A 13,212-nucleotide genomic window follows, 5' to 3' on the forward strand; every position below is an offset into this window, starting at 1 on the left:
ATAATTCTCCCTCACACCCCCGAGGGTTTTCACCACCTCTCTATTTTCTCTATTCTCTCTCTCTCTCTCTCTCTCTATGTAGAATTTGTCCTAGACGCTCAAAGCTAGGTGGTGCCCCCTGTTCGCTTTACTCTGACCGTCTTGCGGCGTGCATCGGCTCCCAGTGTTTTAGAGGCCGCCGGGGTCTGTGTCTAGCTTTTCTCCCGTCAGTACATTCCATGTGGGAATTGTATCTTCAATCGGCATCACTAGCTTTTAACCATACATTAGCTCCGGAGGCATGTAGCCAGTTACTGAGCTATGTGTTGTACGATCAACCCAGAAAGCATATGGTATAAGTTTTGGGCACTCACCAACTCTTCCTTTGCAAACCTTGGCCAAAGCTTTGATGATAGGAGGATGCCCTCTTTCACTCTTTCCATTGCCTTCAGGGTTGTAAGCTATAGTAGGAGAAACCTTGATTCCTAATGTGGAAAAGAACTCCCTTGCTTCCTCGGCATCCATTTCACCTCTATCTACAGTGATATTTCCCACACAACCATAACGGAAAATCACATCATCAAGAAGTAATTTTCACACATCTTTTGTGGTTTTCGCTCTTAATGCTCTTCCTTCAACCTGGTGAGTTAGTTCCTCTCATGCAAGAACCAAGTATCTCATCTACCAGATTACTAAAGGCCTTGTGACTAGATCCACAACCCATTTATAGTGCGTGGCTAGTGGATATGTAGGGCGCAATCCATCACGATGTTGGACATTTGAATACATTGGACAAGTTACATACAACTCTACAAATTGATATACATATTTATACATACCCTTTCACCAGTACTTTTCTTTTCATCTTTATACATCTCTTTCAAGAACAATTCAAGTGGATTAGTCATGCAGACAAGTTACCTTTGACATGAGAGATAGAATAGAACTTTGTACCTACATCATCTCCCTCGTCAATCATCTGTGACTCATTTTCATACCTTGCCCTTGATAGCATATTTGCCACTGTATTGTATTTACCTGCAATGTGCTTAAACTGGAGATTTAAGGACTTAATGTAGGCAATCCACTACAACATAGCAATTTATGGCATTGAGCAACTTGTAATTATCCCAAGAAGTGGTAGAGAATCTTCTACAACCAGTACAAACACCAATTAGGTACTCTTTCCTATTTTTCAAGGCTATAACCATACCCCATAACTCTCGCTTTATCTGTGGATAGTTTCTTTAACAAGCACTCAGTACCTTTGCTCCAAATCTCACCACATACATGTGTACTTATTTGTCATCTTGCCCTATGCCCATCCAATTCCTATAGGACTGGTGTCTACTGTCACAATTAATTACCTTTGACACTCATAGTCTACCTTTCTCAAAGTTGGTGCTGACTGGAGCAACTCCTTTAGCTTTTTCATGGCTTTTACATGTGCTTATGTCCATTTAAACTTTTGATTCTTTTTAAGCACTTGATAATGAGGATCAACTACATGTGCATAATGTGGAATCCATATAACATAAAAGACACATGCTCCCAAAAACCTTCTAACCTTAGTGATGCTAGTGCATGTCTCTTTCATTCTTTGGATGACATCTACCTTTGTTGGACAAGGTTTCCTACCATATGGCCCGCACATGTTCCCCACAATGAGCACTTCATTGACACCAAACATAGACTTTTTCCCTGACAAACTAAGATCCACTTCTTCCAATCTAGACAAAATTTAATCACAATCATTTATGTGATTTACCACAAACCCGCAGAATCCCTTGAGATCCAAAGCTTCATCTTTCTCACTTTCTTCACATCCTTTGATAGGCAGATCATCAATGAAAGGAATTGTGTAATAAAGTCACATAAGACCTTATTCATCCCATTCATCATATGTGCAACCGATCTGGTTGCTCACTATGGCAAGGTACACATCCTTACCAAACCCAAAGGTGTCCTCATTGTTGTCAAGTCTCTGCTTTCTATTGCAAGTTGAAATTGATCATACCCTGAGTAGAAATCCCCCATCGAGTATATTGCCCTCCCTGCAAACACCTCTGCAAACTCATCCACAATTGGACCTGCACCTACATTTCTAATTGTGACCTTATTCACTGGTTGCATATCTTGGATGAAGCGTAGAGCACCATTATTCTTTGGAACTATGAACTACCTGTTTGAGTATGGAGCACAACAAGGCTCCAAAATTCCCATTTTGATTTTCTCATTCAGTAGCTCTACTAACTTTGGCAAACGAGCCTCTGGAACCGGAATAGGCCGCAGATTCCAAGGCACATGAGGTATTGTGAAAATTACCATAGGATCTACAATAGAAGGATCGGCACATCCTATCTCATGTGGCTCAAATGCAAAAGCCTTACCATGCTTTAAAATCATTTCTTTGAAGCACTTTGTCTGCTCTTGTGTTAGAAACTACTCGCAACCAATCTGCAACTCTTAAAAAGACTCCTTTGTGAAGGTGTGCCCAATCTTTTTAGGATTCCTCAAACTTGGTTGTAAAGAAAGTTTCTCAATCTTTTCCCTGCTGTTGGGTGGTAAGGGTAAAGCTACTGGTTTCACCTTCTTTGCTACACCGTAGACTTCATTATAGCATCAAGCTCACACATAGTATCTACAAAAGAAACTTGCTCACACAAACCCAAAAAAAATTAGTAGGCTCTAGCAACCCACTCTTTTTAATGCCTATCTGTACGTTATGTACATATTTTCTCTTAGGTCTCTTCAAATCTTCAAGTTTTGTAAAACATACTAATCCATTCCTTGTTACCAAGGAGCCTGTTGAGAAAGTTTCACCTATTTTTGGATCATGCGAGACCCTTTTTCTTTCTGTACCATTGCAATCCCGGTTTACAATGGTACTTGGCCAGAACCTATCATTTCCCTATGCTCATGAAACTCTTTGCTCACCTTTGGTAGAGGATGTTCTCTAAGGTTGTCTTGATTTCTTTGATGGTTTACACAAACTGTGAGAAATTGGACAACTCGTTTACCATCTTTGCTGCATATCCTAGCATATGCTGAACCATTGTCCATTACCTTTGTTTCCATTCAAACTCCCACAATGTAAGGTTGTCCAAGGATGAGATGATATGAAGATGTATAAAGTAGAAAGACATTTCAGTCAATCTTTACATCACTTATTGTCACCTTCACAACTGGACATGTTGCATACAATTCACCGAATGAATTGTTTGCCACTTTTACCATCCAACCATGATCTGTGTCCATTGGCCATTTGCACTTGTTGTAGAGACTCTTTGACATTATGTTTATTTCTGAACCATGGTCAATCAAGGCAACAAATGGCTCTTCAAGATCACCTACCTTGACCAAAGTTTTTGTAGTAGCCCTTGCCCAGCGACTTCGCGAATAGTAGCTCCTAGGAATATCTTCTTCATCATCATTTGAGAAATGCACTTGCTTCATTCTCCCTCTAAATTAGTAGCATCCTACCACACTTTCATGCTCCTCCTTATTTTGCAATTGCATCCCTTGTGTCTTCAAGGTTTCCTCTTTCTCTTGATGATGTCAATGATCTCCTCATGGAATTCACTCTTTCAAATGCCAAGAACTTCTCCCAAAGTAGACTCAACATTGCTATTCAAAATCTTATCCTCCAAGATTTTGTTTAAATTTGTGGCAACCTCAATATCAAATTGTAGTTTATAAGTTGGGCCTTTTGTCTTACCTTTTGTTGGCTCTTTCTTCTTTCTTGTTGTAGGATCCTCCATTGAGTACTTCACGTGGAGATGCTCCTTGTGTCGGGGGTGTTTGGGAAGGCATTGGGTCACTTCTTCCCCACTTATAGAAGCTCTTTTTGATGGTCCTTCATCAACATTCTCACGTCTATGATGTTCTTCTACAATAGCGTCATTTTGTTTTCATTTTATAATGTAGGCATGCAATGACAATGATTCCATTGGGTCATTCCATCCTGTTTCTAGACGTATGCAATCACGTGCTTCATGTAGAATATCTTTTGTAAGCTTTCCCTTTTTAGCTAATTGCATGATATTTGGCCAAAGTTGACCATGATGGTCACTCACCTCTTCATCACTAAGATGATCTTTTTCCTCCATAAGTAGCTGACTCAATTGAAGAGGTGGCATGGTTAGTTTCCATATCTTCAACTAAGGTTTTCATTGCTCTCTTTCCAAAGTTAGTTCTCAAGCGTAGAACTATCTCTCTTAAGTGGATTTTACCATCCTTAAAAAATACAACTTCTTTTGTCAAAGCATCGCTAAAACTATCACAATCCCTTATTACATGGTCTATACTATCACACCAAATACATCTATTAACAAAACCTTCTTTGGGCTATTGTCTTTGCCTATGAAGTAGCCATGATGGCTAGACTTTTTCTTCAAGCTTTGCAAGCTTCACCTTCAACTCACACATTCCCTTAACAAGCTCATCTAGCATAGAATCATCAAACTTAGGAGCGATAAAAGTAGGATTTACCATTTTTTCCAAAGTTGAGGTGGAAGAACTTGTAGTGTTTACTACCATCTTGTCCCTTCTTCTTTGTCGTTTGGCAAGCAGTGAGACATCACCTTCAACCTCATTCCACTCAGTCTTTAGTCCTTGATCAGCATCTTTATCTTCAAGAAAAGGCTCCAAATTTTCTTGAAACTATTTATGTAGCTTGTACAAAAAGATCTGTCTTTTTTACATCTAGTGTGGCCCTTTCTGTCCTGGTGATTTGTGCATAGTACCATTCAAATTCCCTAAGTAGCGCTATTATTAATAGTCCTTGCTTTGGCTTGACTACCCATCCTAAGAATGTCCTTTTGGTCACTCTCTTAGAGTCCTCCATGAAATATTCCTCCTTTAAAGCTTCTTTGAGTTCTTCCCAGTTTCTCCCATGCCCATCTTTAATTCCACTAACATGTTCCCTAATTTTTGGAGCAACAACTAGCTCAAATCTTTGAATCATCTCACCTTTTGACACGCGATGCAGCTCCATCTCCTTCACATACTCATGCAGATACTTTTTTACATCTTTTCCATTGAACTAATTCATTCTATTGACGACCGCTTGTATGGATTTGGTTGTTGAAATATCCCTTCTTTCAATGGCATTTGTTGTTGCATGAACATTGCAAATGCCTGAAACATTTGCATTGCTGCTGGGTCCAAATACATACCCTGTTGCTCAACATGATCACCCATGGATACTCAAAAACTCTCACCCTGGAAGATTCACATAGGGTTCACCAAAAATATGTGAAGAAATTTGCAATCTTCCCAGGAAAGCATCGGGCTTCTGGTTGTGAGATTTTATGAGAGAACTCCAAAAACTATATGAAGGAGTTAAACCATAGATTCCATGAAGTCTAGGGTCTGAAAGGAAGTGCAATCAAAGAAGCCCCACTCTTTCTCTCTTGCACTCATACACACAAAGAAAGAACACAAAAGAGAATATCAAAGCAACACAAATATGAAAACATCAATTCTATAGTCATATCATATCATGGGTAATATGAAAGGGTTAATAGATGACTTGATGGCATTCAATCTTTGCCAACCAAATAGGCTACGAATTGTTCTTTGGAATTATAGTTTTATGCTTACCATAATATATATATTTTGTCTAGTGATTGGGATTAATTGTGTGTACAAAGCCTCTTGGTTCATAGAAAGATAACCACACTTACGTTAGAAAAAATCTATATTCTATAAGGGGTATTATGATGGGATTCGATGAGAGAACTATTTCATTGAGCCTTTCTGGGCCAAAAAGAAACACTATACATTGTTGAAAGTATATTTTACGGCTAACCCATACATTAATTCTAATAGATCGCACAGAGTTGAAGGGATAGAAATTCACATCATTTGGATTATGTATCTAGGATAGTATGTGAGAAATGTAGATATGAGAGAAGTGAAGAGATGAGAGGTTTCCCTCCCAAGCCCTATTCGTGCCCGTAGGCAATAAGGATACTGCGGGGAGAGATGTACCTGTAGCAAGGAGAACCTAGAATTTGTAGAGAGAATGAATTTCTAGAGTGAGAGAGATAGGTTTGGTTAGAGAGGGAGATGAAATTAGAGATATAATTTGGATTAGAGATGAAAAAGAAAACAACAAGAAATAAAAGAAAATATCAAAGTAGAACACAACTTACTTGACAAACCCTCCGAGAGTTATTCACTGGAGAGAGAAGAAGAGATAAGACTGCAAGCCTTAATTGATGCACCAAGTTCAAGTACTTCTTTGATTAGAGCTTATCTTCCAAGGATAGCTTACAAGAATGGCTAGTCTTCCTCTAGGAGTAAGTGTAGTCTTAGGTCTATATTTATGGCTAAGTACAATTAGGCATTACTACTCTCACTCCCTCATGAATTCATCTAATGAATGGATTGAATTGTTTTCAAGTAAAAAGAGGTCACCTTTTATAGGTGAAGGGAACCCCCAAGGGTTTACACAAGAAGAGAAGAGCCAGTGTGAACAAAAACTAAAAAACTCTGAAATGGGCTATCCCTGCATGATGTGGGCAGACTGGGGTTCAGTACTTTGATCATATCTCCTCAACCATGGCTCCAAATAAAAAACTTAAACATATGGGAAGAAAATTCATCTGATAAGCTACAACTCCCATTTTATATATTGTTTCCAATTTGGGTTGGAACCTTGTGTAAAAAATTCATCAAAATAGGGTACAATTTTGGTAGGAAAAGTCTTCTTGTGGTCCCCTTAGCCTAGACTTTCATCTGATTGCAATGGATACCTCATGCAATATGAAATCTTGACATTTCTCCTTGACAAAGTTTTGTAATCATGCGTGCAATGATGTATTAAAGAATTTGTATCTTTGAAAATCATGCCACCTAGTGTTCCACTAGGATTTGATTCCTTCCTAGTAGGTATTTAAATAAATATAAGAAAAATATAAAAATACATAGAATATATATATATTAAAATCTACCCTAGATATAGGATCTAGCTAGGGTAGTGAGATAATAATGAGGTAGTAGAAAGAAAGAATCAATGTTTTTAACCCCAAGTTAAAGAGGCAGAGCTATTGACGCTTTTCCGATAGTACTTTTGACAGTAAAAGTAAAGTAAGATTATGTTACCCTCGAGATAAATAATAGGATGACATAGAAATATTATTATTATACTTAGATATGCATATATATATTATGGAAAATATAATTATGTCTCTAAAAAGATGCAAGATAGATCTTGTAGCATGCGTTCCCACTTTGTACCTGTCACTGCACGACAACGTGTCCAGCTAGAGAAGACAACAGCAGAAGACCACAAGGCAGCTTTGGAATGGGAATTGAGAATGCTCCAATTTGTAGGAGTCCAAGGGATGGCCACAAATGTACTTAAGAAGGAATGGATGCAACCCACACTCCCATATCCTCTCCTAAAGTATGAAGTAATACTAATCACGAAAAGAGATGAAGCAAAATCCACATTGCCGATCTATGAAGTAGATGTCAAGAATTCAGAGGCTGGAGGTAGAGTGGTGGACTCACAACCAAGATGGAGAAAAGCCTGGCTCATAAACTACCCAGGATTTTTGAGATACATGGTGGAGGCCCCAAAGATTATGAGAGATGATATTCTATTTTGTCCAGTCCTTTGTGTTTGAACTTGGGTAAATTATTTTAGAATCCTGAAGGCTCATCCAAAATGACTTAACTACCCCTCTATGCCTGCACCCACGAAAGGAGAGAGAATATGTGTCTCTTATATGGTGAAAACGTTGAAGGGCACCATTAAGACCTGCATAGACTCTCCAAACTTGACGTGCATCATGATCTGGAAAATTTTCAAAACCTTGTTGGCTTGCTTTAAAGTGTTTCTGCCTTCTAAGGCGGCAAATTCTACACTCCTATAAACGGGTGACACAGTCGTTGCAATGACAAATGATCTTTCAAAACAACCATCTCCAGAGGTTTTACACTTACCGAATCAAAGAATCATGTTTCTACCCAACTATCACATGCAAGCTTTTGAAGAAGCTTTCTACATAGGGTTCTTTACATACAATAGCAAGATATTCTGCCCAATAGTCACTTTGGGGAATATCAGGTATGAATTGTACCTAAAGCTGCTAAAACAACCATGCTTCCACTGAAAGTAGAACATCTCTTAGTAAACCCAAACACAAAGGCCAGTCACATGAGAGATGACGTGGACACGGAAGAGGGGAGTGTTGATGACGGAATACAAAAGAGGTTCCCCAATACATTGTTCTAGTATTTTTTGAAGCAGAAAGAAAAATAGCGAGAAAAAATGTTTGACATGGCCGAGGAAGCTATTCAACAAGACACAATTTTTCAAAGAGACAGATCATGGACTTGGAAAAGGAAATAAAAATTTTAACGACACAAGAAATAAGAACCATGGCATAGTGAAATGGATATAAATGCTACAGATGGGCCCATGGAAAATCTTGAAGGTACCAAATACATACAGCATAAGGAAGAACAGGAGGAGACAATGGTAAAACAAACACAACCACTCACCGCAGAGGAGGAGACATGCCTCCAGCTTTTGATAGAGAAGACAACAACAAAAGACCACAAGACAGCCTTGGAATGCGAATCAAGAATGCTCCATTCTGTAGGAGTCCAAGGGATGGCCACAAATGTACTTAGGAAGGAATGGATGCAACCCACACTCCCATATACTCTCCTAAAGTATTAAGTAATACTAGTCCAGAAAAGAGTGGAAGCAAAATCCATAGAGACGATCTATGAAGTAGATGTTAAGAATACAGAGGTTGAGGTAGAGTGGTGGACTCACAACCAAGATGAAGAAAATCATCGCTCATAAAATACCCAGGATTTTTGAAATACTTGGTGGAGGCCCCAAACATTATTAGAGATGACCTCCTAATTTGCCTAGTCCCATGTGTTCACAGTTGGGCAAATCATTTTAGAATCCTGAAGGCTCATCCACAATGTCTTAACTACCCGTCTATGCCTGCACCCATGGAAGGAGAGAGAATATGTGTCTCTTATATGGAAAACCATGAAGGGCACCATTAAGGTCTTCACAGGATCTCCAGACTTGACGTGCTTCATGATCCGAAAATTTTTCAAAACCTTGTTGGCTTGCTTTGAAGTGTTTTCACCTTCTAAAGCGACGAATTACACACTCCTATCAAGGGGCGAGATTGTCACTGCAATGGCATATGATCTTTCAAAACAACCATCTCTAGAGGTTTTACACTTACTGTATCAGAGAATCATGTTTCTGCCCAGCTATCACATGCAAGCTTTTGAAGAAGCTTTCTACACGGGGATATTTACATATGATAACAAGATATTTGGCCCAGCAATCACTTTGGGGAATATCAGGTACGAATCATACCAGAAGCTGCTAAAACCACCATGCTTCTACTGAAAGCAAAACAACTCTCACTAAAGCCAACGACCAAGACCAATCATTTCAGGGACGGCATGGATGCATTAGGGGGGAGTGTTGATGATAGAATAGAGAAGAGGTTCCCCCATACATTGTACTATTAGTTTTTGAAGCATAACGATACCTTTGTAATATTTGAGCAGCCATTAAACTTTCTGGGAATGAGCCTCTATGGAGGAATGTATATAAGTATATTTTTGTAACTGTAAACCCAACTTTTGAATTAACGAAAGCCGGTTATCACTGTGCGTGGTGTCTGAGGGAGAGAAAGAGTGAGAGTGCGTTTTCTTCTCTTCTCTACGTGCACTACGAAAGGTCCATTGCTAAAGAGACACCACCATTGTGTTAGCAAACAACAAGGCTTCCATTCAATGCCAAGAGTGTGTGATTCCGACTACGACCGGAAGTGAGCTCCTACGAGCTTCCGGGTGAGTTTTCTTGCAAACCAGGTGTTCCTTTGGTGAGTTCTTTGCACCTATGGATTCACCGTAAGTAGGACTACACATGAGGATCATATTCCACAAAAATGGCAACTTTTATTTTGCTACCTTTCTTTATACGCGATTGTCACAAGAGGTAGTTTGAGGTGGGTTATCAAGTCATAGTTCATAGGATATTGTCCTCATAGTAAGGAGACCATATCTTGTGAGTTTCATGACATTTCGAATGCATTTGACCTAGATTACGATAGAATTAGCATAGTAGGTTGTTTTGCTTTCACTTGTGCATTCTTGGATTTGATTTCCTCCATTAGAGATTGTCTTAGAAGGCTGAGAAGTAGTTTCACAACCATATTCTTGTTTCCATGCACCTACAGGTTAAGCTTCATCCGCTCGCGGTGTACCCGCCACCAAGTAGCCTATTGAGAGCTTAAGTGGTGCATTTAGAGCTATTCACAAGGCATTGCACATGTTATGGATGTCAACAAGCTATTTCTCTTTACAAAACAATTGATATGTTTGTTTATTTTTATGAGTACATGGTTTCATCAAGACAAGATGCACATAAAGAACAACATGAGTTTCATGGTCCCACCATACGATCATTAGAATGGGAAGCCCCTAAAACCAAGTACCTTCAAATTTAAATTCAAAGAAGATATCCACAAAGCTATGTCTGCAAGCATGATTTCAAGAAGGATAAAGATTCAACGGTTCTTGCCTGTACATGTCTTTCTGGCATGTTTCAAAACAATAGATTTGTAGAGGACAAGAATGATGTGGTTCAATAGAAGATTGTATGTAGTTGAACTAGACACTGTACTTGGATAAGGTTGGGGTACCAATGAGACTTTCCATATTGGCAACAATATCAGTTGTAGAGTAATCTCAGACTCTATGTTTATCTCATACGAGTCATGCCGTCAATCATTACTTTTAGGCAATGACTATAGGAGATGGAAAATCAAGCTAGGTAGTTGGGTCCCTCTAGAGTCTGAGGAGAATTATCCAGAGTTTGAATTGAAAATCATAGTCCATCCATTCTCTATTCCTAGAAATCTTGTAGTAACATCAAAGTGGAGACTACAATATGTGAAATAATCTCTCAAGTTTCCGTATAAAACATCCAAAAATATTATGAGTGTAGATTCAAAGTTGATGACATTGTTGTGAGCACAATGATGGAGAATGAAACCTCATGCATCACATGTCTTTTCCCAAAAAGAGTTGCATTTGAGCCACTTGCAAGGACTTTATAAGTTGAGGTGGATTTCTCTAATATTGTAATGACTACATTTTGAAAAAATGCATGTCTTTTCTAGTTTATTGATGTGACCAATATTTTATGTACATTTAAATCTAAATGACACCATGATACACAATTAAGAATTGAATTCTTGGTATTAAATCTTTAAGTACCAAAATATATAATCTCAAAAAGGGTGTTAGTTCATATGGATAGAAAGAAAAAAATTATGTACATGGAATATTATAATCATCCAACCAAATCAACTTTTCTTTTTGTATGGGATGATTCAAAATCTTCACAGAACCTTTTCCTTTCTTTTTTGTTGTGATTTAATGTTATTGAAAGAGGTTCAAGAGGGGGATTTTGTGACTTGAGCTCCCGAGGGGTTGGCATGGAAGAATTGGGGGTGGTGAGTTGGGGTTGGCTTGTTAGAATTGGCAATGGGTTCCTCGGGGATGGTGAGTTGGGATTTTGAGGATGTGGCTTGGGAGACTTGGCAACCATCTTGGCAGACATGAATGGAAGACCGAAGGGAAGCCAAGCTTGCCCCCCTTACTTTCTTAGATGATTGGTGCTTCTGAACTTTGAACTTTAGTGGCGAGTGGACTGGATGTCCTGTATTATCGAGAATAGTTTAGTAGCTCGAACAGCATAAGGGGAGAGATTATTGGATTCACAAACACCTATTATCATGTCGTGGGAGAGAGAGGAGAGAAAACTGAAAGAAACATGTGCTTAGTAGCCCACAGTGTCATAAAAAAGAGTCCATATGCATGAATGGCACGATGGTAGAACTTCCAGGAGTCACAAATGAGTGATATCGCATCGTACGAGGAATAAGGAATGTAGACCAAACAAAGCAAATGGAGGGGTTTAAAATCTTACAAGGTGACCCTATCCCTTTGTGTCGAACTACAATGAGAGAACGAATCATTCTTGAAAATCAAGGGTGAGAGTTTTGTGTCAGTGGAAAATAAACACATGTAGAGGTTTTCACTTGCTAACAAAAGAAGATAAGAGTTTTATCCCAAAAATGATGATTGCTTAGTTCATAAACATGAAATTTGGATTACCTCACAATATATAAAACTATTACTTTCAAATAGATCAAAATTTGATGTTTTTGACATCACCGATGCATTTGGGATGCCCAAAAAACTTGGGAACAACTCGCTACATGCCTTGTTTGGACACTTGGAGAGGCCGTTAGGCGTAAAAAACGTTTGTAGATGCCCTATCTCCCACGATGCAAAAATTGGGGGGGGGGGAAGGCCTTCAAAAACGTTTTTTGGGGCCAAACGACCTCTCTGAGTGTCCAAATGGGGCATGTAGCTAGTCATTTTTGGGGTTTTCGGCATTTTGGATGCATCGGTGATGTCAACAAAAAAGAAATTATGTACTATGTAAAAGCTATAATTTTACTTTGAGTCATTAAGAAGAGTTACAACAACATGAACGAGTAAATAATGAGAGTGAAGTCACCCATGTCATCTGCATGGAGGTGGTCACATGCACTTAGTCTTTGTATAATAGAGCCAAGGGGGATGTCATTTGCAAAAAGAGCCATAGAGGGTATAATGGAGCTAACAAAACTAGCAAAGCTAGCATTAGAAGGGCAAAGGGAAAGCCCGTGAAGGTGGATAGAGCCAAACAAATGGTCATTGGGGGGGGGGGGAGAGAGAGAGAGAGAGAGAGAGAGAGAGAGAGAGAGAGAGAGAGAGAGAGGGAATGAAGTAATTCAAAGTGAAGAAACATATATTTTCCGTCAAGTCACTTGATTGAGAACAAACTTTGAGGTGTACCACAAAGGAATGGAGTGAAAATGATATCTTTTTTAATATCTAGAGATATGTATTTAGATATATATGCTTTGATCCCATAGATACGCTTTAAATGCTCAAAATGGCCAAATTTGGAGTCGTTTTGACCATCAATGGCTATGCTATAGTAGCAAGTTACCCAGTTTCCTACACAACCCTCCTTGAGTCATTTTTGGCCTTAATGATGCCTCATATCAAGTTAAGAGAGCTGACAAAATTATGCTTATTGTTTTGAGTTGTAGCTCTTTCTTACTTGTTGTTGCATTGAATGTAACAAGAGTAAAGAAGAATTCAATTTCTATC

Source organism: Adiantum capillus-veneris, chromosome 16 (genome assembly GCF_014529385.1).
Source record: "Adiantum capillus-veneris isolate H3 chromosome 16, ASM1452938v2, whole genome shotgun sequence".
In the NCBI taxonomy this organism is placed as follows: Eukaryota; Viridiplantae; Streptophyta; class Polypodiopsida; order Polypodiales; family Pteridaceae; genus Adiantum; species Adiantum capillus-veneris.